The sequence below is a fragment of the Neoarius graeffei genome, chromosome 17 (assembly GCF_027579695.1).
Source record: "Neoarius graeffei isolate fNeoGra1 chromosome 17, fNeoGra1.pri, whole genome shotgun sequence".
NCBI lineage: Eukaryota > Metazoa > Chordata > Actinopteri > Siluriformes > Ariidae > Neoarius > Neoarius graeffei.
The window spans coordinates 758,803-780,269 of NC_083585.1; the positions used below are offsets into that span (position 1 = coordinate 758,803).

At 46.0% G+C, this 21,467-nt stretch overlaps 30 non-coding genes and 55 pseudogenes across 30 annotated transcripts; all 85 read left to right on the top strand.

The window, feature by feature from the left end:
- The first annotated feature begins 97 nt into the window (after positions 1-97).
- On the top strand, positions 98-216 carry LOC132865413 (5S ribosomal RNA). Its single transcript, XR_009650497.1, has one exon. It is a non-coding gene; the product is annotated as a 5S ribosomal RNA (ribosomal RNA).
- Positions 217-352: 136 nt separating this feature from the next.
- LOC132865412 (5S ribosomal RNA) lies at positions 353-471 on the top strand (annotated as a pseudogene).
- A 131-nt stretch (positions 472-602) lies between these two features.
- LOC132864823 (5S ribosomal RNA) lies at positions 603-721 on the top strand (annotated as a pseudogene).
- A 131-nt stretch (positions 722-852) lies between these two features.
- Positions 853-971, top strand: LOC132865425 (5S ribosomal RNA). The gene has a single exon (XR_009650498.1). It is a non-coding gene; the product is annotated as a 5S ribosomal RNA (ribosomal RNA).
- A 131-nt stretch (positions 972-1,102) lies between these two features.
- On the top strand, positions 1,103-1,221 carry LOC132865437 (5S ribosomal RNA). The gene has a single exon (XR_009650499.1). It is a non-coding gene; the product is annotated as a 5S ribosomal RNA (ribosomal RNA).
- Positions 1,222-1,352: 131 nt separating this feature from the next.
- Positions 1,353-1,471, top strand: LOC132865240 (5S ribosomal RNA). The gene has a single exon (XR_009650400.1). It is a non-coding gene; the product is annotated as a 5S ribosomal RNA (ribosomal RNA).
- A 131-nt stretch (positions 1,472-1,602) lies between these two features.
- On the top strand, positions 1,603-1,721 carry LOC132865449 (5S ribosomal RNA). The gene has a single exon (XR_009650500.1). It is a non-coding gene; the product is annotated as a 5S ribosomal RNA (ribosomal RNA).
- A 131-nt stretch (positions 1,722-1,852) lies between these two features.
- LOC132865414 (5S ribosomal RNA) lies at positions 1,853-1,971 on the top strand (annotated as a pseudogene).
- A 131-nt stretch (positions 1,972-2,102) lies between these two features.
- Positions 2,103-2,221, top strand: LOC132865415 (5S ribosomal RNA; annotated as a pseudogene).
- Positions 2,222-2,352: 131 nt separating this feature from the next.
- On the top strand, positions 2,353-2,471 carry LOC132865627 (5S ribosomal RNA; annotated as a pseudogene).
- A 131-nt stretch (positions 2,472-2,602) lies between these two features.
- LOC132865074 (5S ribosomal RNA) lies at positions 2,603-2,721 on the top strand (annotated as a pseudogene).
- A 126-nt stretch (positions 2,722-2,847) lies between these two features.
- LOC132864971 (5S ribosomal RNA) lies at positions 2,848-2,966 on the top strand (annotated as a pseudogene).
- A 131-nt stretch (positions 2,967-3,097) lies between these two features.
- LOC132864934 (5S ribosomal RNA) lies at positions 3,098-3,216 on the top strand (annotated as a pseudogene).
- Positions 3,217-3,357: 141 nt separating this feature from the next.
- LOC132865241 (5S ribosomal RNA) lies at positions 3,358-3,476 on the top strand. The gene has a single exon (XR_009650401.1). It is a non-coding gene; the product is annotated as a 5S ribosomal RNA (ribosomal RNA).
- A 131-nt stretch (positions 3,477-3,607) lies between these two features.
- On the top strand, positions 3,608-3,726 carry LOC132864916 (5S ribosomal RNA; annotated as a pseudogene).
- Positions 3,727-3,862: 136 nt separating this feature from the next.
- LOC132865416 (5S ribosomal RNA) lies at positions 3,863-3,981 on the top strand (annotated as a pseudogene).
- Positions 3,982-4,122: 141 nt separating this feature from the next.
- On the top strand, positions 4,123-4,241 carry LOC132865628 (5S ribosomal RNA; annotated as a pseudogene).
- A 131-nt stretch (positions 4,242-4,372) lies between these two features.
- Positions 4,373-4,491, top strand: LOC132865461 (5S ribosomal RNA). Its single transcript, XR_009650501.1, has one exon. It is a non-coding gene; the product is annotated as a 5S ribosomal RNA (ribosomal RNA).
- Positions 4,492-4,622: 131 nt separating this feature from the next.
- Positions 4,623-4,741, top strand: LOC132865243 (5S ribosomal RNA). The gene has a single exon (XR_009650403.1). It is a non-coding gene; the product is annotated as a 5S ribosomal RNA (ribosomal RNA).
- A 131-nt stretch (positions 4,742-4,872) lies between these two features.
- Positions 4,873-4,991, top strand: LOC132865474 (5S ribosomal RNA). Its single transcript, XR_009650503.1, has one exon. It is a non-coding gene; the product is annotated as a 5S ribosomal RNA (ribosomal RNA).
- A 131-nt stretch (positions 4,992-5,122) lies between these two features.
- Positions 5,123-5,241, top strand: LOC132865486 (5S ribosomal RNA). The gene has a single exon (XR_009650504.1). It is a non-coding gene; the product is annotated as a 5S ribosomal RNA (ribosomal RNA).
- Positions 5,242-5,382: 141 nt separating this feature from the next.
- LOC132865417 (5S ribosomal RNA) lies at positions 5,383-5,501 on the top strand (annotated as a pseudogene).
- Positions 5,502-5,632: 131 nt separating this feature from the next.
- LOC132865629 (5S ribosomal RNA) lies at positions 5,633-5,751 on the top strand (annotated as a pseudogene).
- A 131-nt stretch (positions 5,752-5,882) lies between these two features.
- LOC132865075 (5S ribosomal RNA) lies at positions 5,883-6,001 on the top strand (annotated as a pseudogene).
- Positions 6,002-6,127: 126 nt separating this feature from the next.
- On the top strand, positions 6,128-6,246 carry LOC132864972 (5S ribosomal RNA; annotated as a pseudogene).
- Positions 6,247-6,377: 131 nt separating this feature from the next.
- Positions 6,378-6,496, top strand: LOC132865499 (5S ribosomal RNA). The gene has a single exon (XR_009650505.1). It is a non-coding gene; the product is annotated as a 5S ribosomal RNA (ribosomal RNA).
- Positions 6,497-6,627: 131 nt separating this feature from the next.
- On the top strand, positions 6,628-6,746 carry LOC132865418 (5S ribosomal RNA; annotated as a pseudogene).
- A 131-nt stretch (positions 6,747-6,877) lies between these two features.
- Positions 6,878-6,996, top strand: LOC132864987 (5S ribosomal RNA; annotated as a pseudogene).
- A 131-nt stretch (positions 6,997-7,127) lies between these two features.
- Positions 7,128-7,246, top strand: LOC132865511 (5S ribosomal RNA). The gene has a single exon (XR_009650506.1). It is a non-coding gene; the product is annotated as a 5S ribosomal RNA (ribosomal RNA).
- A 131-nt stretch (positions 7,247-7,377) lies between these two features.
- Positions 7,378-7,496, top strand: LOC132865419 (5S ribosomal RNA; annotated as a pseudogene).
- Positions 7,497-7,632: 136 nt separating this feature from the next.
- Positions 7,633-7,751, top strand: LOC132865331 (5S ribosomal RNA). Its single transcript, XR_009650483.1, has one exon. It is a non-coding gene; the product is annotated as a 5S ribosomal RNA (ribosomal RNA).
- A 126-nt stretch (positions 7,752-7,877) lies between these two features.
- Positions 7,878-7,996, top strand: LOC132864824 (5S ribosomal RNA; annotated as a pseudogene).
- A 131-nt stretch (positions 7,997-8,127) lies between these two features.
- LOC132865523 (5S ribosomal RNA) lies at positions 8,128-8,246 on the top strand. The gene has a single exon (XR_009650507.1). It is a non-coding gene; the product is annotated as a 5S ribosomal RNA (ribosomal RNA).
- Positions 8,247-8,377: 131 nt separating this feature from the next.
- Positions 8,378-8,496, top strand: LOC132865420 (5S ribosomal RNA; annotated as a pseudogene).
- Positions 8,497-8,632: 136 nt separating this feature from the next.
- LOC132865422 (5S ribosomal RNA) lies at positions 8,633-8,751 on the top strand (annotated as a pseudogene).
- A 131-nt stretch (positions 8,752-8,882) lies between these two features.
- LOC132865423 (5S ribosomal RNA) lies at positions 8,883-9,001 on the top strand (annotated as a pseudogene).
- Positions 9,002-9,132: 131 nt separating this feature from the next.
- Positions 9,133-9,251, top strand: LOC132865535 (5S ribosomal RNA). The gene has a single exon (XR_009650508.1). It is a non-coding gene; the product is annotated as a 5S ribosomal RNA (ribosomal RNA).
- A 131-nt stretch (positions 9,252-9,382) lies between these two features.
- LOC132865424 (5S ribosomal RNA) lies at positions 9,383-9,501 on the top strand (annotated as a pseudogene).
- A 151-nt stretch (positions 9,502-9,652) lies between these two features.
- On the top strand, positions 9,653-9,771 carry LOC132865426 (5S ribosomal RNA; annotated as a pseudogene).
- A 131-nt stretch (positions 9,772-9,902) lies between these two features.
- LOC132865548 (5S ribosomal RNA) lies at positions 9,903-10,021 on the top strand. Its single transcript, XR_009650509.1, has one exon. It is a non-coding gene; the product is annotated as a 5S ribosomal RNA (ribosomal RNA).
- A 126-nt stretch (positions 10,022-10,147) lies between these two features.
- LOC132865427 (5S ribosomal RNA) lies at positions 10,148-10,266 on the top strand (annotated as a pseudogene).
- Positions 10,267-10,402: 136 nt separating this feature from the next.
- On the top strand, positions 10,403-10,521 carry LOC132864977 (5S ribosomal RNA; annotated as a pseudogene).
- A 136-nt stretch (positions 10,522-10,657) lies between these two features.
- LOC132865428 (5S ribosomal RNA) lies at positions 10,658-10,776 on the top strand (annotated as a pseudogene).
- A 131-nt stretch (positions 10,777-10,907) lies between these two features.
- Positions 10,908-11,026, top strand: LOC132864825 (5S ribosomal RNA; annotated as a pseudogene).
- Positions 11,027-11,157: 131 nt separating this feature from the next.
- LOC132865560 (5S ribosomal RNA) lies at positions 11,158-11,276 on the top strand. Its single transcript, XR_009650510.1, has one exon. It is a non-coding gene; the product is annotated as a 5S ribosomal RNA (ribosomal RNA).
- A 131-nt stretch (positions 11,277-11,407) lies between these two features.
- On the top strand, positions 11,408-11,526 carry LOC132865429 (5S ribosomal RNA; annotated as a pseudogene).
- Positions 11,527-11,657: 131 nt separating this feature from the next.
- LOC132865618 (5S ribosomal RNA) lies at positions 11,658-11,776 on the top strand (annotated as a pseudogene).
- A 131-nt stretch (positions 11,777-11,907) lies between these two features.
- Positions 11,908-12,026, top strand: LOC132865572 (5S ribosomal RNA). The gene has a single exon (XR_009650511.1). It is a non-coding gene; the product is annotated as a 5S ribosomal RNA (ribosomal RNA).
- Positions 12,027-12,157: 131 nt separating this feature from the next.
- On the top strand, positions 12,158-12,276 carry LOC132864827 (5S ribosomal RNA; annotated as a pseudogene).
- Positions 12,277-12,417: 141 nt separating this feature from the next.
- Positions 12,418-12,536, top strand: LOC132865346 (5S ribosomal RNA). Its single transcript, XR_009650491.1, has one exon. It is a non-coding gene; the product is annotated as a 5S ribosomal RNA (ribosomal RNA).
- Positions 12,537-12,672: 136 nt separating this feature from the next.
- On the top strand, positions 12,673-12,791 carry LOC132865011 (5S ribosomal RNA; annotated as a pseudogene).
- A 136-nt stretch (positions 12,792-12,927) lies between these two features.
- On the top strand, positions 12,928-13,046 carry LOC132865430 (5S ribosomal RNA; annotated as a pseudogene).
- Positions 13,047-13,177: 131 nt separating this feature from the next.
- On the top strand, positions 13,178-13,296 carry LOC132864828 (5S ribosomal RNA; annotated as a pseudogene).
- Positions 13,297-13,427: 131 nt separating this feature from the next.
- On the top strand, positions 13,428-13,546 carry LOC132865312 (5S ribosomal RNA). The gene has a single exon (XR_009650465.1). It is a non-coding gene; the product is annotated as a 5S ribosomal RNA (ribosomal RNA).
- A 131-nt stretch (positions 13,547-13,677) lies between these two features.
- On the top strand, positions 13,678-13,796 carry LOC132865431 (5S ribosomal RNA; annotated as a pseudogene).
- Positions 13,797-13,932: 136 nt separating this feature from the next.
- Positions 13,933-14,051, top strand: LOC132865001 (5S ribosomal RNA; annotated as a pseudogene).
- A 131-nt stretch (positions 14,052-14,182) lies between these two features.
- Positions 14,183-14,301, top strand: LOC132865313 (5S ribosomal RNA). The gene has a single exon (XR_009650466.1). It is a non-coding gene; the product is annotated as a 5S ribosomal RNA (ribosomal RNA).
- A 131-nt stretch (positions 14,302-14,432) lies between these two features.
- Positions 14,433-14,551, top strand: LOC132865433 (5S ribosomal RNA; annotated as a pseudogene).
- A 136-nt stretch (positions 14,552-14,687) lies between these two features.
- On the top strand, positions 14,688-14,806 carry LOC132864920 (5S ribosomal RNA; annotated as a pseudogene).
- Positions 14,807-14,942: 136 nt separating this feature from the next.
- LOC132865434 (5S ribosomal RNA) lies at positions 14,943-15,061 on the top strand (annotated as a pseudogene).
- Positions 15,062-15,192: 131 nt separating this feature from the next.
- Positions 15,193-15,311, top strand: LOC132865613 (5S ribosomal RNA; annotated as a pseudogene).
- A 131-nt stretch (positions 15,312-15,442) lies between these two features.
- LOC132865584 (5S ribosomal RNA) lies at positions 15,443-15,561 on the top strand. Its single transcript, XR_009650512.1, has one exon. It is a non-coding gene; the product is annotated as a 5S ribosomal RNA (ribosomal RNA).
- A 136-nt stretch (positions 15,562-15,697) lies between these two features.
- LOC132865435 (5S ribosomal RNA) lies at positions 15,698-15,816 on the top strand (annotated as a pseudogene).
- Positions 15,817-15,947: 131 nt separating this feature from the next.
- LOC132864829 (5S ribosomal RNA) lies at positions 15,948-16,066 on the top strand (annotated as a pseudogene).
- Positions 16,067-16,197: 131 nt separating this feature from the next.
- LOC132865288 (5S ribosomal RNA) lies at positions 16,198-16,316 on the top strand. Its single transcript, XR_009650444.1, has one exon. It is a non-coding gene; the product is annotated as a 5S ribosomal RNA (ribosomal RNA).
- A 131-nt stretch (positions 16,317-16,447) lies between these two features.
- On the top strand, positions 16,448-16,566 carry LOC132865436 (5S ribosomal RNA; annotated as a pseudogene).
- Positions 16,567-16,702: 136 nt separating this feature from the next.
- On the top strand, positions 16,703-16,821 carry LOC132865438 (5S ribosomal RNA; annotated as a pseudogene).
- Positions 16,822-16,962: 141 nt separating this feature from the next.
- On the top strand, positions 16,963-17,081 carry LOC132864830 (5S ribosomal RNA; annotated as a pseudogene).
- Positions 17,082-17,212: 131 nt separating this feature from the next.
- LOC132865597 (5S ribosomal RNA) lies at positions 17,213-17,331 on the top strand. The gene has a single exon (XR_009650514.1). It is a non-coding gene; the product is annotated as a 5S ribosomal RNA (ribosomal RNA).
- A 131-nt stretch (positions 17,332-17,462) lies between these two features.
- LOC132865439 (5S ribosomal RNA) lies at positions 17,463-17,581 on the top strand (annotated as a pseudogene).
- Positions 17,582-17,722: 141 nt separating this feature from the next.
- On the top strand, positions 17,723-17,841 carry LOC132865610 (5S ribosomal RNA). The gene has a single exon (XR_009650515.1). It is a non-coding gene; the product is annotated as a 5S ribosomal RNA (ribosomal RNA).
- Positions 17,842-17,967: 126 nt separating this feature from the next.
- LOC132865244 (5S ribosomal RNA) lies at positions 17,968-18,086 on the top strand. The gene has a single exon (XR_009650404.1). It is a non-coding gene; the product is annotated as a 5S ribosomal RNA (ribosomal RNA).
- Positions 18,087-18,217: 131 nt separating this feature from the next.
- LOC132865622 (5S ribosomal RNA) lies at positions 18,218-18,336 on the top strand. Its single transcript, XR_009650516.1, has one exon. It is a non-coding gene; the product is annotated as a 5S ribosomal RNA (ribosomal RNA).
- A 131-nt stretch (positions 18,337-18,467) lies between these two features.
- Positions 18,468-18,586, top strand: LOC132865440 (5S ribosomal RNA; annotated as a pseudogene).
- Positions 18,587-18,722: 136 nt separating this feature from the next.
- On the top strand, positions 18,723-18,841 carry LOC132865441 (5S ribosomal RNA; annotated as a pseudogene).
- Positions 18,842-18,972: 131 nt separating this feature from the next.
- On the top strand, positions 18,973-19,091 carry LOC132864831 (5S ribosomal RNA; annotated as a pseudogene).
- A 131-nt stretch (positions 19,092-19,222) lies between these two features.
- On the top strand, positions 19,223-19,341 carry LOC132865076 (5S ribosomal RNA; annotated as a pseudogene).
- A 131-nt stretch (positions 19,342-19,472) lies between these two features.
- LOC132865098 (5S ribosomal RNA) lies at positions 19,473-19,581 on the top strand (annotated as a pseudogene).
- Positions 19,582-19,717: 136 nt separating this feature from the next.
- Positions 19,718-19,836, top strand: LOC132865006 (5S ribosomal RNA; annotated as a pseudogene).
- A 131-nt stretch (positions 19,837-19,967) lies between these two features.
- LOC132865442 (5S ribosomal RNA) lies at positions 19,968-20,086 on the top strand (annotated as a pseudogene).
- Positions 20,087-20,227: 141 nt separating this feature from the next.
- Positions 20,228-20,346, top strand: LOC132865634 (5S ribosomal RNA). The gene has a single exon (XR_009650517.1). It is a non-coding gene; the product is annotated as a 5S ribosomal RNA (ribosomal RNA).
- Positions 20,347-20,472: 126 nt separating this feature from the next.
- LOC132865246 (5S ribosomal RNA) lies at positions 20,473-20,591 on the top strand. The gene has a single exon (XR_009650405.1). It is a non-coding gene; the product is annotated as a 5S ribosomal RNA (ribosomal RNA).
- A 131-nt stretch (positions 20,592-20,722) lies between these two features.
- LOC132865646 (5S ribosomal RNA) lies at positions 20,723-20,841 on the top strand. Its single transcript, XR_009650518.1, has one exon. It is a non-coding gene; the product is annotated as a 5S ribosomal RNA (ribosomal RNA).
- A 131-nt stretch (positions 20,842-20,972) lies between these two features.
- LOC132865444 (5S ribosomal RNA) lies at positions 20,973-21,091 on the top strand (annotated as a pseudogene).
- A 136-nt stretch (positions 21,092-21,227) lies between these two features.
- LOC132865445 (5S ribosomal RNA) lies at positions 21,228-21,346 on the top strand (annotated as a pseudogene).
- The last annotated feature ends 121 nt before the right edge of the window (positions 21,347-21,467 follow it).

The following is a 21,467-nucleotide window of genomic DNA, read 5'->3' on the forward strand; positions in this document are numbered from 1 at the left end:
CTTCTGTGAATTTTCCTTCTGGTCGCAAGGCAAGGCAAGGCAAGGCAAGGTACACATTTCGCAAGGTAAGAAAACCGCACATTTCCAACTAACTGTCGCTTACGGCCAAACCACTCTGACAACGCCTGATCCCGTCTGATCTCAGAAGCTAAACAGGGTTGGGCCTGGTTAGTACTTGAGTGGGAGACTGCCTAGGAATACCAGGTACTGTAAGCATTTTATTTTGTCTTCTTGCAGAAATGTGTTTGAATTTTCCTTCTGTGAATTTTCCTTCTGGTCGCAAGGCAAGGCAAGGCAAGGCAAGGCACACATTTCGCAAGGTAAGAAAACCGCACATTTCCAGCTAATTGTCGCTTACGGCCAAACCACTCTGACAACGCCTGATCCCGTCTGATCTCAGAAGCTAAACCGGGTTGGGCCTGGTTAGTACTTGAGTGGGAGACTGCCTAGGAATACCAGGTACTGTAAGCATTTTATTTTGTATTCTTGCAGAAATGTGTTTGAATTTTCCTTCTGTGAATTTTCCTTCTGGTCGCAAGGCAAGGCAAGGCAAGGCAAACATTTCGCAAGGTAAGAAAACCGCACATTTCCAACTAACTGTCGCTTACGGCCAAACCACTCTGACAACGCCTGATCCTGTCTGATCTCAGAAGCTAAACAGGGTTGGGCCTGGTTAGTACTTGAGTGGGAGACTGCCTCGGAATACCAGGTACTGTAAGCATTTTATTTTGTCTTCTTGCAGAAATGTGTTTGAGTTTTCCTTCTGTGAATTTTCCTTCTGGTCGCAAGGCAAGGCAAGGCAAGGTACACATTTCGCAAGGTAAGAAAACCGCACATTTCCAACTAACTGTCGCTTACGGCCAAACCACTCTGACAACGCCTGATCCCGTCTGATCTCAGAAGCTAAACAGGGTTGGGCCTGGTTAGTACTTGAGTGGGAGACTGCCTAGGAATACCAGGTACTGTAAGCATTTTATTTTGTCTTCTTGCAGAAATGTGTTTGAGTTTTCCTTCTGTGAATTTTCCTTCTGGTCGCAAGGCAAGGCAAGGCAAGGTACACATTTCGCAAGGTAAGAAAACCGCACATTTCCAACTAACTGTCGCTTACGGCCAAACCACTCTGACAACGCCTGATCCCGTCTGATCTCAGAAGCTAAACAGGGTTGGGCCTGGTTAGTACTTGAGTGGGAGACTGCCTAGGAATACCAGGTACTGTAAGCATTTTATTTTGTCTTCTTGCAGAAATGTGTTTGAATTTTCCTTCTGTGAATTTTCCTTCTGGTCGCAAGGCAAGGCAAGGCAAGGCAAACATTTCGCAAGGTAAGAAAACCGCACATTTCCAACTAACTGTCGCTTACGGCCAAACCACTCTGACAACGCCTGATCCCGTCTGATCTCAGAAGCTAAACAGGGTTGGGCCTGGTTAGTACTTGAGTGGGAGACTGCCTCGGAATACCAGGTACTGTAAGCATTTTATTTTGTCTTCTTGCAGAAATGTGTTTGAGTTTTCCTTCTGTGAATTTTCCTTCTGGTCGCAAGGCAAGGCAAGGCAAGGTACACATTTCGCAAGGTAAGAAAACCGCACATTTCCAACTAACTGTCGCTTACGGCCAAACCACTCTGACAACGCCTGATCCCGTCTGATCTCAGAAGCTAAACAGGGTTGGGCCTGGTTAGTACTTGAGTGGGAGACTGCCTAGGAATACCAGGTACTGTAAGCATTTTATTTTGTCTTCTTGCAGAAATGTGTTTGAATTTTCCTTCTGTGAATTTTCCTTCTGGTCGCAAGGCAAGGCAAGGCAAGGCACACATTTCGCAAGGTAAGAAAACCGCACATTTCCAGCTAATTGTCGCTTACGGCCAAACCACTCTGACAACGCCTGATCCCGTCTGATCTCAGAAGCTAAACCGGGTTGGGCCTGGTTAGTACTTGAGTGGGAGACTGCCTAGGAATACCAGGTACTGTAAGCATTTTATTTTGTCTTCTTGCAGAAACGTGTTTGAATTTTCCTTCTGTGAATTTTCCTTCTGGTCGCAAGGCAAGGCAAGGCAAGGCACACATTTCGCAAGGTAAGAAAACCGCACATTTCCAGCTAATTGTCGCTTACGGCCAAACCACTCTGACAACGCCTGATCCCGTCTGATCTCAGAAGCTAAACCGGGTTGGGCCTGGTTAGTACTTGAGTGGGAGACTGCCTAGGAATACCAGGTACTGTAAGCATTTTATTTTGTATTCTTGCAGAAATGTGTTTGAATTTTCCTTCTGTGAATTTTCCTTCTGGTCGCAAGGCAAGGCAAGGCAAGGCAAACATTTCGCAAGGTAAGAAAACCGCACATTTCCAACTAACTGTCGCTTACGGCCAAACCACTCTGACAACGCCTGATCCTGTCTGATCTCAGAAGCTAAACAGGGTTGGGCCTGGTTAGTACTTGAGTGGGAGACTGCCTTGGAATACCAGGTACTGTAAGCATTTTATTTTGTCTTCTTGCAGAAATGTGTTTGAGTTTTCCTTCTGTGAATTTTCCTTCTGGTCGCAAGGCAAGGCAAGGCAAGGTACACATTTCGCAAGGTAAGAAAACCGCACATTTCCAACTAACTGTCACTTACGGCCAAACCACTCTGACAACGCCTGATCCCGTCTGATCTCAGAAGCTAAACAGGGTTGTGCCTGGTTAGTACTTGAGTGGAAGACTGCCTCGGAATACCAGGTACTGTAGGCATTTTATTTTGTCTTCTTGCAGAAATGTGTTTGAGTTTTCCTTCTGTGAATTTTCCTTCTGGTCACAAGGCAAGGCAAGGCACACATTTCGCAAGGTAAGAAAACCGCACATTTCCTACTAACTGTTGCTTATGGCCAAACCACTCTGACAACGCCTGATCCTGTCTGATCTCAGAAGCTAAACAGGGTTGGGCCTGGTTAGTACTTGAGTGGGAGACTGCCTAGGAATACCAGGTACTGTAAGCATTTTATTTTGTCTTCTTGCAGAAATGTGTTTGAATTTTCCTTCTGTGAATTTTCCTTCTGGTCGCAAGGCAAGGCAAGGCAAGGCACACATTTCGCAAGGTAAGAAAACCGCACATTTCCAACTAACTGTCGCTTACGGCCAAACCACTCTGACAACGCCTGATCCCGTCTGATCTCAGAAGCTAAACCGGGTTGGGCCTGGTTAGTACTTGATTGGGAGACTGCCTAGGAATACCAGGTACTGTAAGCATTTTATTTTGTCTTCTTGCAGAAATGTGTTTGAATTTTCCTTCTGTGAATTTTCCTTCTGGTCGCAAGGCAAGGCAAGGCAAGGCAAGGCAAGGCAAACATTTCGCAAGGTAAGAAAACCGCACATTTCCAACTAACTGTCGCTTACGGCCAAACCACTCTGACAACGCCTGATCCCGTCTGATCTCAGAAGCTAAACAGGGTTGGGCCTGGTTAGTACTTGAGTGGGAGACTGCCTCGGAATACCAGGTACTGTAAGCATTTTATTTTGTCTTCTTGCAGAAATGTGTTTGAGTTTTCCTTCTGTGAATTTTCCTTCTGGTCGCAAGGCAAGGCAAGGCAAGGTACACATTTCGCAAGGTAAGAAAACCGCACATTTCCAACTAACTGTCGCTTACGGCCAAACCACTCTGACAACGCCTGATCCCGTCTGATCTCAGAAGCTAAACAGGGTTGGGCCTGGTTAGTACTTGAGCGGGAGACTGCCTAGGAATGCCAGGTACTGTAAGCATTTTATTTTGTCTTCTTGCAGAAATGTGTTTGAATTTTCCTTCTGTGAATTTTCCTTCTGGTCGCAAGGCAAGGCAAGGCAAGGCAAGGCACACATTTCGCAAGGTAAGAAAACCGCACATTTCCAGCTAATTGTCGCTTACGGCCAAACCACTCTGACAACGCCTGATCCCGTCTGATCTCAGAAGCTAAACCGGGTTGGGCCTGGTTAGTACTTGAGTGGGAGACTGCCTAGGAATACCAGGTACTGTAAGCATTTTATTTTGTATTCTTGCAGAAATGTGTTTGAATTTTCCTTCTGTGAATTTTCCTTCTGGTCGCAAGGCAAGGCAAGGCAAGGCAAGGCAAGGCAAACATTTCGCAAGGTAAGAAAACCGCACATTTCCAACTAACTGTCGCTTACGGCCAAACCACTCTGACAACGCCTGATCCTGTCTGATCTCAGAAGCTAAACAGGGTTGGGCCTGGTTAGTACTTGAGTGGGAGACTGCCTTGGAATACCAGGTACTGTAAGCATTTTATTTTGTCTTCTTGCAGAAATGTGTTTGAGTTTTCCTTCTGTGAATTTTCCTTCTGGTCGCAAGGCAAGGCAAGGCAAGGTACACATTTCGCAAGGTAAGAAAACCGCACATTTCCAACTAACTGTCGCTTACGGCCAAACCACTCTGACAACGCCTGATCCCGTCTGATCTCAGAAGCTAAACAGGGTTGGGCCTGGTTAGTACTTGAGTGGGAGACTGCCTAGGAATACCAGGTACTGTAAGCATTTTATTTTGTCTTCTTGCAGAAATGTGTTTGAATTTTCCTTCTGTGAATTTTCCTTCTGGTCGCAAGGCAAGGCAAGGCAAGGCAAACATTTCGCAAGGTAAGAAAACCGCACATTTCCAACTAACTGTCGCTTACGGCCAAACCACTCTGACAACGCCTGATCCCGTCTGATCTCAGAAGCTAAACAGGGTTGGGCCTGGTTAGTACTTGAGTGGGAGACTGCCTCGGAATACCAGGTACTGTAAGCATTTTATTTTGTCTTCTTGCAGAAATGTGTTTGAGTTTTCCTTCTGTGAATTTTCCTTCTGGTCGCAAGGCAAGGCAAGGCAAGGTACACATTTCGCAAGGTAAGAAAACCGCACATTTCCAACTAACTGTCGCTTACGGCCAAACCACTCTGACAACGCCTGATCCCGTCTGATCTCAGAAGCTAAACAGGGTTGGGCCTGGTTAGTACTTGAGTGGGAGACTGCCTAGGAATACCAGGTACTGTAAGCATTTTATTTTGTCTTCTTGCAGAAATGTGTTTGAATTTTCCTTCTGTGAATTTTCCTTCTGGTCGCAAGGCAAGGCAAGGCAAGGCACACATTTCGCAAGGTAAGAAAACCGCACATTTCCAGCTAATTGTCGCTTACGGCCAAACCACTCTGACAACGCCTGATCCCGTCTGATCTCAGAAGCTAAACAGGGTTGGGCCTGGTTAGTACTTGAGTGGGAGACTGCCTAGGAATACCAGGTACTGTAAGCATTTTATTTTTTCTTCTTGCAGAAATGTGTTTGAATTTTCCTTCTGTGAATTTTCCTTCTGGTCGCAAGGCAAGGCAAGGCAAGGCAAGGCAAGGCACACATTTCGCAAGGTAAGAAAACCGCACATTTCCAGCTAATTGTCGCTTACGGCCAAACCACTCTGACAACGCCTGATCCCGTCTGATCTCAGAAGCTAAACCGGGTTGGGCCTGGTTAGTACTTGAGTGGGAGACTGCCTAGGAATACCAGGTACTGTAAGCATTTTATTTTGTATTCTTGCAGAAATGTGTTTGAATTTTCCTTCTGTGAATTTTCCTTCTGGTCGCAAGGCAAGGCAAGGCAAGGCAAACATTTCGCAAGGTAAGAAAACCGCACATTTCCAACTAACTGTCGCTTACGGCCAAACCACTCTGACAACGCCTGATCCTGTCTGATCTCAGAAGCTAAACAGGGTTGGGCCTGGTTAGTACTTGAGTGGGAGACTGCCTTGGAATACCAGGTACTGTAAGCATTTTATTTTGTCTTCTTGCAGAAATGTGTTTGAGTTTTCCTTCTGTGAATTTTCCTTCTGGTCGCAAGGCAAGGCAAGGCAAGGTACACATTTCGCAAGGTAAGAAAACCGCACATTTCCAACTAACTGTCACTTACGGCCAAACCACTCTGACAACGCCTGATCCCGTCTGATCTCAGAAGCTAAACAGGGTTGTGCCTGGTTAGTACTTGAGTGGAAGACTGCCTCGGAATACCAGGTACTGTAGGCATTTTATTTTGTCTTCTTGCAGAAATGTGTTTGAGTTTTCCTTCTGTGAATTTTCCTTCTGGTCACAAGGCAAGGCAAGGCACACATTTCGCAAGGTAAGAAAACCGCACATTTCCTACTAACTGTTGCTTATGGCCAAACCACTCTGACAACGCCTGATCCTGTCTGATCTCAGAAGCTAAACAGGGTTGGGCCTGGTTAGTACTTGAGTGGGAGACTGCCTAGGAATACCAGGTACTGTAAGCATTTTATTTTGTCTTCTTGCAGAAATGTGTTTGAGTTTTCCTTCTGTGAATTTTCCTTCTGGTCGCAAGGCAAGGCAAGGCAAGGTACACATTTCGCAAGGTAAGAAAACCGCACATTTCCAACTAACTGTCGCTTACGGCCAAACCACTCTGACAACGCCTGATCCCGTCTGATCTCAGAAGCTAAACAGGGTTGGGCCTGGTTAGTACTTGAGTGGGAGACTGCCTAGGAATACCAGGTACTGTAAGCATTTTATTTTGTCTTCTTGCAGAAATGTGTTTGAATTTTCCTTCTGTGAATTTTCCTTCTGGTCGCAAGGCAAGGCAAGGCAAGGCACACATTTCGCAAGGTAAGAAAACCGCACATTTCCAGCTAATTGTCGCTTACGGCCAAACCACTCTGACAACGCCTGATCCCGTCTGATCTCAGAAGCTAAACCGGGTTGGGCCTGGTTAGTACTTGAGTGGGAGACTGCCTAGGAATACCAGGTACTGTAAGCATTTTATTTTGTATTCTTGCAGAAATGTGTTTGAATTTTCCTTCTGTGAATTTTCCTTCTGGTCGCAAGGCAAGGCAAGGCAAGGCAAACATTTCGCAAGGTAAGAAAACCGCACATTTCCAACTAACTGTCGCTTACGGCCAAACCACTCTGACAACGCCTGATCCTGTCTGATCTCAGAAGCTAAACAGGGTTGGGCCTGGTTAGTACTTGAGTGGGAGACTGCCTCGGAATGCCAGGTACTGTAAGCATTTTATTTTGTCTTCTTGCAGAAATGTGTTTGAGTTTTCCTTCTGTGAATTTTCCTTCTGGTCGCAAGGCAAGGCAAGGCAAGGTACACATTTCGCAAGGTAAGAAAACCGCACATTTCCAACTAACTGTCGCTTACGGCCAAACCACTCTGACAACGCCTGATCCCGTCTGATCTCAGAAGCTAAACAGGGTTGGGCCTGGTTAGTACTTGAGTGGGAGACTGCCTAGGAATACCAGGTACTGTAAGCATTTTATTTTGTCTTCTTGCAGAAATGTGTTTGAATTTTCCTTCTGTGAATTTTCCTTCTGGTCGCAAGGCAAGGCAAGGCAAGGCACACATTTCGCAAGGTAAGAAAACCGCACATTTCCAGCTAATTGTCGCTTACGGCCAAACCACTCTGACAACGCCTGATCCCGTCTGATCTCAGAAGCTAAACCGGGTTGGGCCTGGTTAGTACTTGAGTGGGAGACTGCCTAGGAATACCAGGTACTGTAAGCATTTTATTTTGTCTTCTTGCAGAAATGTGTTTGAATTTTCCTTCTGTGAATTTTCCTTCTGGTCGCAAGGCAAGGCAAGGCAAGGCAAGGCACACATTTCGCAAGGTAAGAAAACCGCACATTTCCAGCTAATTGTCGCTTACGGCCAAACCACTCTGACAACGCCTGATCCCGTCTGATCTCAGAAGCTAAACTGGGTTGGGCCTGGTTAGTACTTGAGTGGGAGACTGCCTAGGAATACCAGGTACTGTAAGCATTTTATTTTGTATTCTTGCAGAAATGTGTTTGAATTTTCCTTCTGTGAATTTTCCTTCTGGTCGCAAGGCAAGGCAAGGCAAACATTTCGCAAGGTAAGAAAACCGCACATTTCCAACTAACTGTCGCTTACGGCCAAACCACTCTGACAACGCCTGATCCTGTCTGATCTCAGAAGCTAAACAGGGTTGGGCCTGGTTAGTACTTGAGTGGGAGACTGCCTCGGAATACCAGGTACTGTAAGCATTTTATTTTGTCTTCTTGCAGAAATGTGTTTGAGTTTTCCTTCTGTGAATTTTCCTTCTGGTCGCAAGGCAAGGCAAGGCAAGGTACACATTTCGCAAGGTAAGAAAACCGCACATTTCCAACTAACTGTCGCTTACGGCCAAACCACTCTGACAACGCCTGATCCCGTCTGATCTCAGAAGCTAAACAGGGTTGGGCCTGGTTAGTACTTGAGTGGGAGACTGCCTAGGAATACCAGGTACTGTAAGCATTTTATTTTGTCTTCTTGCAGAAATGTGTTTGAATTTTCCTTCTGTGAATTTTCCTTCTGGTCGCAAGGCAAGGCAAGGCAAGGCACACATTTCGCAAGGTAAGAAAACCGCACATTTCCAGCTAATTGTCGCTTACGGCCAAACCACTCTGACAACGCCTGATCCCGTCTGATCTCAGAAGCTAAACCGGGTTGGGCCTGGTTAGTACTTGAGTGGGAGACTGCCTAGGAATACCAGGTACTGTAAGCATTTTATTTTGTCTTCTTGCAGAAATGTGTTTGAATTTTCCTTCTGTGAATTTTCCTTCTGGTCGCAAGGCAAGGCAAGGCAAGGCAAGGCACACATTTCGCAAGGTAAGAAAACCGCACATTTCCAGCTAATTGTCGCTTACGGCCAAACCACTCTGACAACGCCTGATCCCGTCTGATCTCAGAAGCTAAACCGGGTTGGGCCTGGTTAGTACTTGAGTGGGAGACTGCCTAGGAATACCAGGTACTGTAAGCATTTTATTTTGTCTTCTTGCAGAAATGTGTTTGAATTTTCCTTCTGTGAATTTTCCTTCTGGTCGCAAGGCAAGGCAAGGCAAGGCACACATTTCGCAAGGTAAGAAAACCGCACATTTCCAGCTAATTGTCGCTTACGGCCAAACCACTCTGACAACGCCTGATCCCGTCTGATCTCAGAAGCTAAACCGGGTTGGGCCTGGTTAGTACTTGAGTGGGAGACTGCCTAGGAATACCAGGTACTGTAAGCATTTTATTTTGTATTCTTGCAGAAATGTGTTTGAATTTTCCTTCTGTGAATTTTCCTTCTGGTCGCAAGGCAAGGCAAGGCAAGGCAAACATTTCGCAAGGTAAGAAAACCGCACATTTCCAACTAACTGTCGCTTACGGCCAAACCACTCTGACAACGCCTGATCCCGTCTGATCTCAGAAGCTAAACAGGGTTGGGCCTGGTTAGTACTTGAGTGGGAGACTGCCTAGGAATACCAGGTACTGTAAGCATTTTATTTTGTCTTCTTGCAGAAATGTGTTTGAATTTTCCTTCTGTGAATTTTCCTTCTGGTCGCAAGGCAAGGCAAGGCAAGGCACACATTTCGCAAGGTAAGAAAACCGCACATTTCCAGCTAATTGTCGCTTACGGCCAAACCACTCTGACAACGCCTGATCCCGTCTGATCTCAGAAGCTAAACCGGGTTGGGCCTGGTTAGTACTTGAGTGGGAGACTGCCTAGGAATACCAGGTACTGTAAGCATTTTATTTTGTCTTCTTGCAGAAATGTGTTTGAATTTTCCTTCTGTGAATTTTCCTTCTGGTCGCAAGGCAAGGCAAGGCAAGGCAAGGCAAGGCAAGGCAAGGCACACATTTCGCAAGGTAAGAAAACCGCACATTTCCAGCTAATTGTCGCTTACGGCCAAACCACTCTGACAACGCCTGATCCCGTCTGATCTCAGAAGCTAAACCGGGTTGGGCCTGGTTAGTACTTGAGTGGGAGACTGCCTAGGAATACCAGGTACTGTAAGCATTTTATTTTGTCTTCTTGCAGAAATGTGTTTGAGTTTTCCTTCTGTGAATTTTCCTTCTGGTCGCAAGGCAAGGCAAGGCAAGGTACACATTTCGCAAGGTAAGAAAACCGCACATTTCCAACTAACTGTCGCTTACGGCCAAACCACTCTGACAACGCCTGATCCCGTCTGATCTCAGAAGCTAAACAGGGTTGGGCCTGGTTAGTACTTGAGTGGGAGACTGCCTAGGAATACCAGGTACTGTAAGCATTTTATTTTGTCTTCTTGCAGAAATGTGTTTGAATTTTCCTTCTGTGAATTTTCCTTCTGGTCGCAAGGCAAGGCAAGGCACACATTTCGCAAGGTAAGAAAACCGCACATTTCCAGCTAATTGTCGCTTACGGCCAAACCACTCTGACAACGCCTGATCCCGTCTGATCTCAGAAGCTAAACCGGGTTGGGCCTGGTTAGTACTTGAGTGGGAGACTGCCTAGGAATACCAGGTACTGTAAGCATTTTATTTTGTCTTCTTGCAGAAATGTGTTTGAATTTTCCTTCTGTGAATTTTCCTTCTGGTCGCAAGGCAAGGCAAGGCAAGGCAAGGCACACATTTCGCAAGGTAATAAAACCGCACATTTCCAGCTAATTGTCGCTTACGGCCAAACCACTCTGACAACGCCTGATCCCGTCTGATCTCAGAAGCTAAACCGGGTTGGGCCTGGTTAGTACTTGAGTGGGAGACTGCCTAGGAATACCAGGTATTGTAAGCATTTTATTTTGTCTTCTTGCAGAAATGTGTTTGAATTTTCCTTCTGTGAATTTTCCTTCTGGTCGCAAGGCAAGGCAAGGCAAGGCAAGGCACACATTTCGCAAGGTAAGAAAACCGCACATTTCCAGCTAATTGTCGCTTACGGCCAAACCACTCTGACAACGCCTGATCCCGTCTGATCTCAGAAGCTAAACCGGGTTGGGCCTGGTTAGTACTTGAGTGGGAGACTGCCTAGGAATACCAGGTACTGTAAGCATTTTATTTTGTATTCTTGCAGAAATGTGTTTGAATTTTCCTTCTGTGAATTTTCCTTCTGGTCGCAAGGCAAGGCAAGGCAAGGCAAACATTTCGCAAGGTAAGAAAACCGCACATTTCCAACTAACTGTCGCTTACGGCCAAACCACTCTGACAACGCCTGATCCTGTCTGATCTCAGAAGCTAAACAGGGTTGGGCCTGGTTAGTACTTGAGTGGGAGACTGCCTCGGAATACCAGGTACTGTAAGCATTTTATTTTGTCTTCTTGCAGAAATGTGTTTGAGTTTTCCTTCTGTGAATTTTCCTTCTGGTCGCAAGGCAAGGCAAGGCAAGGTACACATTTCGCAAGGTAAGAAAACCGCACATTTCCAACTAACTGTCGCTTACGGCCAAACCACTCTGACAACGCCTGATCCCGTCTGATCTCAGAAGCTAAACAGGGTTGGGCCTGGTTAGTACTTGAGTGGGAGACTGCCTAGGAATACCAGGTACTGTAAGCATTTTATTTTGTCTTCTTGCAGAAATGTGTTTGAATTTTCCTTCTGTGAATTTTCCTTCTGGTCGCAAGGCAAGGCAAGGCAAGGCACACATTTCGCAAGGTAAGAAAACCGCACATTTCCAGCTAATTGTCGCTTACGGCCAAACCACTCTGACAACGCCTGATCCCGTCTGATCTCAGAAGCTAAACCGGGTTGGGCCTGGTTAGTACTTGAGTGGGAGACTGCCTAGGAATACCAGGTACTGTAAGCATTTTATTTTGTATTCTTGCAGAAATGTGTTTGAATTTTCCTTCTGTGAATTTTCCTTCTGGTCGCAAGGCAAGGCAAGGCAAGGCAAACATTTCGCAAGGTAAGAAAACCGCACATTTCCAACTAACTGTTGCTTACGGCCAAACCACTCTGACAACGCCTGATCCTGTCTGATCTCAGAAGCTAAACAGGGTTGGGCCTGGTTAGTACTTGAGTGGGAGACTGCCTCGGAATACCAGGTACTGTAAGCTTTTTATTTTGTCTTCTTGCAGAAATGTGTTTGAGTTTTCCTTCTGTGAATTTTCCTTCTGGTCGCAAGGCAAGGCAAGGCAAGGTACACATTTCGCAAGGTAAGAAAACCGCACATTTCCAACTAACTGTCGCTTACGGCCAAACCACTCTGACAACGCCTGATCCCGTCTGATCTCAGAAGCTAAACAGGGTTGGGCCTGGTTAGTACTTGAGTGGGAGACTGCCTAGGAATACCAGGTACTGTAAGCATTTTATTTTGTCTTCTTGCAGAAATGTGTTTGAATTTTCCTTCTGTGAATTTTCCTTCTGGTCGCAAGGCAAGGCAAGGCAAGGCAAACATTTCGCAAGGTAAGAAAACCGCACATTTCCAACTAACTGTCGCTTACGGCCAAACCACTCTGACAACGCCTGATCCTGTCTGATCTCAGAAGCTAAACAGGGTTGGGCCTGGTTAGTACTTGAGTGGGAGACTGCCTCGGAATACCAGGTACTGTAAGCATTTTATTTTGTCTTCTTGCAGAAATGTGTTTGAGTTTTCCTTCTGTGAATTTTCCTTCTGGTCGCAAGGCAAGGCAAGGCAAGGCAAGGCAAGGTACACATTTCGCAAGGTAAGAAAACCGCACATTTCCAACTAACTGTCGCTTACGGCCAAACCACTCTGACAACGCCTGATCCCGTCTGATCTCAGAAGCTAAACAGGGTTGGGCCTGGTTAGTACTTGAGTGGGTGACTGCCTAGGAATACCAGGTACTGTAAGCATTTTATTTTGTCTTCTTGCAGAAATGTGTTTGAATTTTCCTTCTGTGAATTTTCCTTCTGGTCGCAAGGCAAGGCAAGGCAAGGCAAGGCACACATTTCGCAAGGTAAGAAAACCGCACATTTCCAGCTAATTGTCGCTTACGGCCAAACCACTCTGACAACGCCTGATCCTGTCTGATCTCAGAAGCTAAACCGGGTTGGGCCTGGTTAGTACTTGAGTGGGAGACTGCCTAGGAATACCAGGTACTGTAAGCATTTTATTTTGTCTTCTTGCAGAAATGTGTTTGAATTTTCCTTCTGTGAATTTTCCTTCTGGTCGCAAGGCAAGGCAAGGCAAGGCAAGGCACACATTTCGCAAGGTAAGAAAACCGCACATTTCCAGCTAATTGTCGCTTACGGCCAAACCACTCTGACAACGCCTGATCCCGTCTGATCTCAGAAGCTAAACCGGGTTGGGCCTGGTTAGTACTTGAGTGGGAGACTGCCTAGGAATACCAGGTACTGTAAGCATTTTATTTTGTATTCTTGCAGAAATGTGTTTGAATTTTCCTTCTGTGAATTTTCCTTCTGGTCGCAAGGCAAGGCAAGGCAAGGCAAACATTTCGCAAGGTAAGAAAACCGCACATTTCCAACTAACTGTCGCTTACGGCCAAACCACTCTGACAACGCCTGATCCTGTCTGATCTCAGAAGCTAAACAGGGTTGGGCCTGGTTAGTACTTGAGTGGGAGACTGCCTCGGAATACCAGGTACTGTAAGCATTTTATTTTGTCTTCTTGCAGAAATGTGTTTGAGTTTTCCTTCTGTGAATTTTCCTTCTGGTTGCAAGGCAAGGCAAGGCAAGGTACACATTTCGCAAGGTAAGAAAACCGCACATTTCCAACTAACTGTCGCTTACGGCCAAACCACTCTGACAACGCCTGATCCCGTCTGATCTCAGAAGCTAAACAGGGTGGGGCCTGGTTAGTACTTGAGTGGGAGACTGCCTAGGAATACCAGGTACTGTAAGCATTTTATTTTGTCTTCTTGCAGAAATGTGTTTGAATTTTCCTTCTGTGAATTTTCCTTCTGGTCGCAAGGCAAGGCAAGGCAAGGCACACATTTCGCAAGGTAAGAAAACCGCACATTTCCAGCTAATTGTCGCTTACGGCCAAACCACTCTGACAACGCCTGATCCCGTCTGATCTCAGAAGCTAAACCGGGTTGGGCCTGGTTAGTACTTGAGTGGGAGACTGCCTAGGAATACCAGGTACTGTAAGCATTTTATTTTGTCTTCTTGCAGAAATGTGTTTGAATTTTCCTTCTGTGAATTTTCCTTCTGGTCGCAAGGCAAGGCAAGGCAAGGCAAGGCACACATTTCGCAAGGTAAGAAAACCGCACATTTCCAGCTAATTGTCGCTTACGGCCAAACCACTCTGACAACGCCTGATCCTGTCTGATCTCAGAAGCTAAACAGGGGTGGGCCTGGTTAGTACTTGAGTGGGAGACTGCCTCGGAATACCAGGTACTGTAAGCATTTTATTTTGTCTTCTTGCAGAAATGTGTTTGAGTTTTCCTTCTGTGAATTTTCCTTCTGGTCGCAAGGCAAGGCAAGGCAAGGTACACATTTCGCAAGGTAAGAAAACCGCACATTTCCAACTAACTGTCGCTTACGGCCAAACCACTCTGACAACGCCTGATCCCGTCTGATCTCAGAAGCTAAACAGGGTGGGGCCTGGTTAGTACTTGAGTGGGAGACTGCCTAGGAATACCAGGTACTGTAAGCATTTTATTTTGTCTTCTTGCAGAAATGTGTTTGAATTTTCCTTCTGTGAATTTTCCTTCTGGTCGCAAGGCAAGGCAAGGCAAGGCACACATTTCGCAAGGTAAGAAAACCGCACATTTCCAGCTAATTGTCGCTTACGGCCAAACCACTCTGACAACGCCTGATCCCGTCTGATCTCAGAAGCTAAACCGGGTTGGGCCTGGTTAGTACTTGAGTGGGAGACTGCCTAGGAATACCAGGTACTGTAAGCATTTTATTTTGTCTTCTTGCAGAAATGTGTTTGAATTTTCCTTCTGTGAATTTTCCTTCTGGTCGCAAGGCAAGGCAAGGCAAGGCAAGGCACACATTTCGCAAGGTAAGAAAACCGCACATTTCCAGCTAATTGTCGCTTACGGCCAAACCACTCTGACAACGCCTGATCCCGTCTGATCTCAGAAGCTAAACCGTGTTGGGCCTGGTTAGTACTTGAGTGGGAGACTGCCTAGGAATACCAGGTACTGTAAGCATTTTATTTTGTCTTCTTGCAGAAATGTGTTTGAATTTTCCTTCTGTGAATTTTCCTTCTGGTCGCAAGGCAAGGCAAGGCAAGGCAAGGCACACATTTCGCAAGGTAAGAAAACCGCACATTTCCAGCTAATTGTCGCTTACGGCCAAACCACTCTGACAACGCCTGATCCCGTCTGATCTCAGAAGCTAAACCGGGTTGGGCCTGGTTAGTACTTGAGTGGGAGACTGCCTAGGAATACCAGGTACTGTAAGCATTTTATTTTGTATTCTTGCAGAAATGTGTTTGAATTTTCCTTCTGTGAATTTTCCTTCTGGTCGCAAGGCAAGGCAAGGCAAGGCAAACATTTCGCAAGGTAAGAAAACCGCACATTTCCAACTAACTGTCGCTTACGGCCAAACCACTCTGACAACGCCTGATCCTGTCTGATCTCAGAAGCTAAACAGGGTTGGGCCTGGTTAGTACTTGAGTGGGAGACTGCCTAGGAATACCAGGTACTGTAAGCATTTTATTTTGTCTTCTTGCAGAAATGTGTTTGAGTTTTCCTTCTGTGAATTTTCCTTCTGGTCGCAAGGCAAGGCAAGGCAAGGTACACATTTCGCAAGGTAAGAAAACCGCACATTTCCAACTAACTGTCGCTTACGGCCAAACCACTCTGACAACGCCTGATCCCGTCTGATCTCAGAAGCTAAACAGGGTTGGGCCTGGTTAGTACTTGAGTGGGAGACTGCCTAGGAATACCAGGTACTGTAAGCATTTTATTTTGTCTTCTTGCAGAAATGTGTTTGAATTTTCCTTCTGTGAATTTTCCTTCTGGTCGCAAGGCAAGGCAAGGCAAGGCAAGGCACACATTTCGCAAGGTAAGAAAACCGCACATTTCCAGCTAATTGTCGCTTACGGCCAAACCACTCTGACAACGCCTGATCCCGTCTGATCTCAGAAGCTAAACCGGGTTGGGCCTGGTTAGTACTTGAGTGGGAGACTGCCTAGGAATACCAGGTACTGTAAGCATTTTATTTTGTATTCTTGCAGAAATGTGTTTGAATTTTCCTTCTGTGAATTTTCCTTCTGGTCGCAAGGCAAGGCAAGGCAAGGCAAACATTTCGCAAGGTAAGAAAACCGCACATTTCCAACTAACTGTCGCTTACGGCCAAACCACTCTGACAACGCCTGATCCTGTCTGATCTCAGAAGCTAAACAGGGTTGGGCCTGGTTAGTACTTGAGTGGGAGACTGCCTCGGAATACCAGGTACTGTAAGCATTTTATTTTGTCTTCTTGCAGAAATGTGTTTGAGTTTTCCTTCTGTGAATTTTCCTTCTGGTCGCAAGGCAAGGCAAGGCAAGGTACACATTTCGCAAGGTAAGAAAACCGCACATTTCCAACTAACTGTCGCTTACGGCCAAACCACTCTGACAACGCCTGATCCCGTCTGATCTCAGAAGCTAAACAGGGTTGGGCCTGGTTAGTACTTGAGTGGGAGACTGCCTAGGAATGCCAGGTACTGTAAGCATTTTATTTTGTCTTCTTGCAGAAATGTGTTTGAATTTTCCTTCTGTGAATTTTCCTTCTGGTCGCAAGGCAAGGCAAGGCAAGGCACACATTTCGCAAGGTAAGAAAACCGCACATTTCCAGCTAATTGTCGCTTACGGCCAAACCACTCTGACAACGCCTGATCCCGTCTGATCTCAGAAGCTAAACCGGGTTGGGCCTGGTTAGTACTTGAGTGGGAGACTGCCTAGGAATACCAGGTACTGTAAGCATTTTATTTTGTCTTCTTGCAGAAATGTGTTTGAATTTTCCTTCTGTGAATTTTCCTTCTGGTCGCAAGGCAAGGCAAGGCAAGGCAAGGCACACATTTCGCAAGGTAAGAAAACCGCACATTTCCAGCTAATTGTCGCTTACGGCCAAACCACTCTGACAACGCCTGATCCCGTCTGATCTCAGAAGCTAAACCGGGTTGGGCCTGGTTAGTACTTGAGTGGGAGACTGCCTAGGAATACCAGGTACTGTAAGCATTTTATTTTGTATTCTTGCAGAAATGTGTTTGAATTTTCCTTCTGTGAATTTTCCTTCTGGTCGCAAGGCAAGGCAAGGCAAGGCAAGGCAAGGCAAACATTTCGCAAGGTAAGAAAACCGCACATTTCCAACTAACTGTCGCTTACGGCCAAACCACTCTGACAACGCCTGATCCTGTCTGATCTCAGAAGCTAAACAGGGTTGGGCCTGGTTAGTACTTGAGTGGGAGACTGCCTCGGAATACCAGGTACTGTAAGCATTTTATTTTGTCTTCTTGCAGAAATGTGTTTGAGTTTTCCTTCTGTGAATTTTCCTTCTGGTCGCAAGGCAAGGCAAGGCAAGGTACACATTTCGCAAGGTAAGAAAACCGCACATTTCCAACTAACTGTCGCTTACGGCCAAACCACTCTGACAACGCCTGATCCCGTCTGATCTCAGAAGCTAAACAGGGTTGGGCCTGGTTAGTACTTGAGTGGGAGACTGCCTAGGAATACCAGGTACTGTAAGCATTTTATTTTGTCTTCTTGCAGAAATGTGTTTGAATTTTCCTTCTGTGAATTTTCCTTCTGGTCGCAAGGCAAGGCAAGGCAAGGCACACATTTCGCAAGGTAAGAAAACCGCACATTTCCAGCTAATTGTCGCTTACGGCCAAACCACTCTGACAACGCCTGATCCCGTCTGATCTCAGAAGCTAAACCGGGTTGGGCCTGGTTAGTACTTGAGTGGGAGACTGCCTAGGAATACCAGGTACTGTAAGCATTTTATTTTGTCTTCTTGCAGAAATGTGTTTGAATTTTCCTTCTGTGAATTTTCCTTCTGGTCGCAAGGCAAGGCAAGGCAAGGCAAGGCAAGGTACACATTTCGCAAGGTAAGAAAACCGCACATTTCCAACTAACTGTCGCTTACGGCCAAACCACTCTGACAACGCCTGATCCCGTCTGATCTCAGAAGCTAAACAGGGTTGGGCCTGGTTAGTACTTGAGTGGGAGACTGCCTAGGAATACCAGGTACTGTAAGCATTTTATTTTGTCTTCTTGCAGAAATGTGTTTGAATTTTCCTTCTGTGAATTTTCCTTCTGGTCGCAAGGCAAGGCAAGGCAAACATTTCGCAAGGTAAGAAAACCGCACATTTCCAACTAACTGTCGCTTACGGCCAAACCACTCTGACAACGCCTGATCCCGTCTGATCTCAGAAGCTAAACAGGGTTGGGCCTGGTTAGTACTTGAGTGGGAGACTGCCTCGGAATACCAGGTACTGTAAGCATTTTATTTTGTCTTCTTGCAGAAATGTGTTTGAGTTTTCCTTCTGTGAATTTTCCTTCTGGTCGCAAGGCAAGGCAAGGCAAGGTACACATTTCGCAAGGTAAGAAAACCGCACATTTCCAACTAACTGTCGCTTACGGCCAAACCACTCTGACAACGCCTGATCCCGTCTGATCTCAGAAGCTAAACAGGGTTGGGCCTGGTTAGTACTTGAGTGGGAGACTGCCTAGGAATACCAGGTACTGTAAGCATTTTATTTTGTCTTCTTGCAGAAATGTGTTTGAATTTTCCTTCTGTGAATTTTCCTTCTGGTCGCAAGGCAAGGCAAGGCAAGGCACACATTTCGCAAGGTAAGAAAACCGCACATTTCCAGCTAATTGTCGCTTACGGCCAAACCACTCTGACAACGCCTGATCCCGTCTGATCTCAGAAGCTAAACCGGGTTGGGCCTGGTTAGTACTTGAGTGGGAGACTGCCTAGGAATACCAGGTACTGTAAGCATTTTATTTTGTCTTCTTGCAGAAATGTGTTTGAATTTTCCTTCTGTGAATTTTCCTTCTGGTCGCAAGGCAAGGCAAGGCAAGGCAAGGCACACATTTCGCAAGGTAAGAAAACCGCACATTTCCAGCTAATTGTCGCTTACGGCCAAACCACTCTGACAACGCCTGATCCCGTCTGATCTCAGAAGCTAAACCGGGTTGGGCCTGGTTAGTACTTGAGTGGGAGACTGCCTAGGAATACCAGGTACTGTAAGCATTTTATTTTGTATTCTTGCAGAAATGTGTTTGAATTTTCCTTCTGTGAATTTTCCTTCTGGTCGCAAGGCAAGGCAAGGCAAGGCAAACATTTCGCAAGGTAAGAAAACCGCACATTTCCAACTAACTGTCGCTTACGGCCAAACCACTCTGACAACGCCTGATCCTGTCTGATCTCAGAAGCTAAACAGGGTTGGGCCTGGTTAGTACTTGAGTGGGAGACTGCCTCGGAATACCAGGTACTGTAAGCATTTTATTTTGTCTTCTTGCAGAAATGTGTTTGAGTTTTCCTTCTGTGAATTTTCCTTCTGGTCGCAAGGCAAGGCAAGGCAAGGTACACATTTCGCAAGGTAAGAAAACCGCACATTTCCAACTAACTGTCACTTACGGCCAAACCACTCTGACAACGCCTGATCCCGTCTGATCTCAGAAGCTAAACAGGGTTGTGCCTGGTTAGTACTTGAGTGGAAGACTGCCTCGGAATACCAGGTACTGTAGGCATTTTATTTTGTCTTCTTGCAGAAATGTGTTTGAATTTTCTTTCTGTGAATTTTCCTTCTGGTCGCAAGGCAAGGCAAGGCAAGGCACACATTTCGCAAGGTAAGAAAACCGCACATTTCCAACTAACTGTCGCTTACGGCCAAACCACTCTGACAACGTCTGATCTCAGAAGCTAAACAGGGTTGGGCCTGGTTAGTACTTGAGTGGGAGACTGCCTAGGAATACCAGGTACTGTAAGCATTTTATTTTGTCTTCTTGCAGAAATGTGTTTGAATTTTCCTTCTGTGAATTTTCCTTCTGGTCGCAAGGCAAGGCAAGGCAAGGCAAGGCACACATTTCGCAAGGTAAGAAAACCGCACATTTCCAACTAACTGTCGCGTACGGCCAAACCACTCTGACAACGCCTGATCCTGTCTGATCTCAGAAGCTAAACAGGGTTGGGCCTGGTTAGTACTTGAGTGGGAGACTGCCTAGGAATACCAGGTACTGTAAGCATTTTATTTTGTCTTCTTGCAGAAATGTGTTTGAATTTTCCTTCTGTGAATTTTCCTTCTGGTCGCAAGGCAAGGCAAGGCAAGGCACACATTTCGCAAGGTAAGAAAACCGCACATTTCCAGCTAATTGTCGCTTACGGCCAAACCACTCTGACAACGCCTGATCCCGTCTGATCTCAGAAGCTAAACCGGGTTGGGCCTGGTTAGTACTTGAGTGGGAGACTGCCTAGGAATACCAGGTACTGTAAGCATTTTATTTTGTCTTCTTGCAGAAATGTGTTTGAATTTTCCTTCTGTGAATTTTCCTTCTGGTCGCAAGGCAAGGCAAGGCAAGGCAAGGCAAGGTACACATTTCGCAAGGTAAGAAAACCGCACATTTCCAACTAACTGTCGCTTACGGCCAAACCACTCTGACAACGCCTGATCCCGTCTGATCTCAGAAGCTAAACAGGGTTGGGCCTGGTTAGTACTTGAGTGGGAGACTGCCTAGGAATACCAGGTACTGTAAGCATTTTATTTTGTCTTCTTGCAGAAATGTGTTTGAATTTTCCTTCTGTGAATTTTCCTTCTGGTCGCAAGGCAAGGCAAGGCAAACATTTCGCAAGGTAAGAAAACCGCACATTTCCAACTAACTGTCGCTTACGGCCAAACCACTCTGACAACGCCTGATCCCGTCTGATCTCAGAAGCTAAACAGGGTTGGGCCTGGTTAGTACTTGAGTGGGAGACTGCCTCGGAATACCAGGTACTGTAAGCATTTTATTTTGTCTTCTTGCAGAAATGTGTTTGAGTTTTCCTTCTGTGAATTTTCCTTCTGGTCGCAAGGCAAGGCAAGGCAAGGTACACATTTCGCAAGGTAAGAAAACCGCACATTTCCAACTAACTGTCGCTTACGGCCAAACCACTCTGACAACGCCTGATCCCGTCTGATCTCAGAAGCTAAACAGGGTTGGGCCTGGTTAGTACTTGAGTGGGAGACTGCCTAGGAATACCAGGTACTGTAAGCATTTTATTTTGTCTTCTTGCAGAAATGTGTTTGAATTTTCCTTCTGTGAATTTTCCTTCTGGTCGCAAGGCAAGGCAAGGCAAGGCACACATTTCGCAAGGTAAGAAAACCGCACATTTCCAGCTAATTGTCGCTTACGGCCAAACCACTCTGACAACGCCTGATCCCGTCTGATCTCAGAAGCTAAACCGGGTTGGGCCTGGTTAGTACTTGAGTGGGAGACTGCCTAGGAATACCAGGTACTGTAAGCATTTTATTTTGTCTTCTTGCAGAAATGTGTTTGAATTTTCCTTCTGTGAATTTTCCTTCTGGTCGCAAGGCAAGGCAAGGCAAGGCAAGGCACACATTTCGCAAGGTAAGAAAACCGCACATTTCCAGCTAATTGTCGCTTACGGCCAAACCACTCTGACAACGCCTGATCCCGTCTGATCTCAGAAGCTAAACCGGGTTGGGCCTGGTTAGTACTTGAGTGGGAGACTGCCTAGGAATACCAGGTACTGTAAGCATTTTATTTTGTATTCTTGCAGAAATGTGTTTGAATTTTCCTTCTGTGAATTTTCCTTCTGGTCGCAAGGCAAGGCAAGGCAAGGCAAACATTTCGCAAGGTAAGAAAACCGCACATTTCCA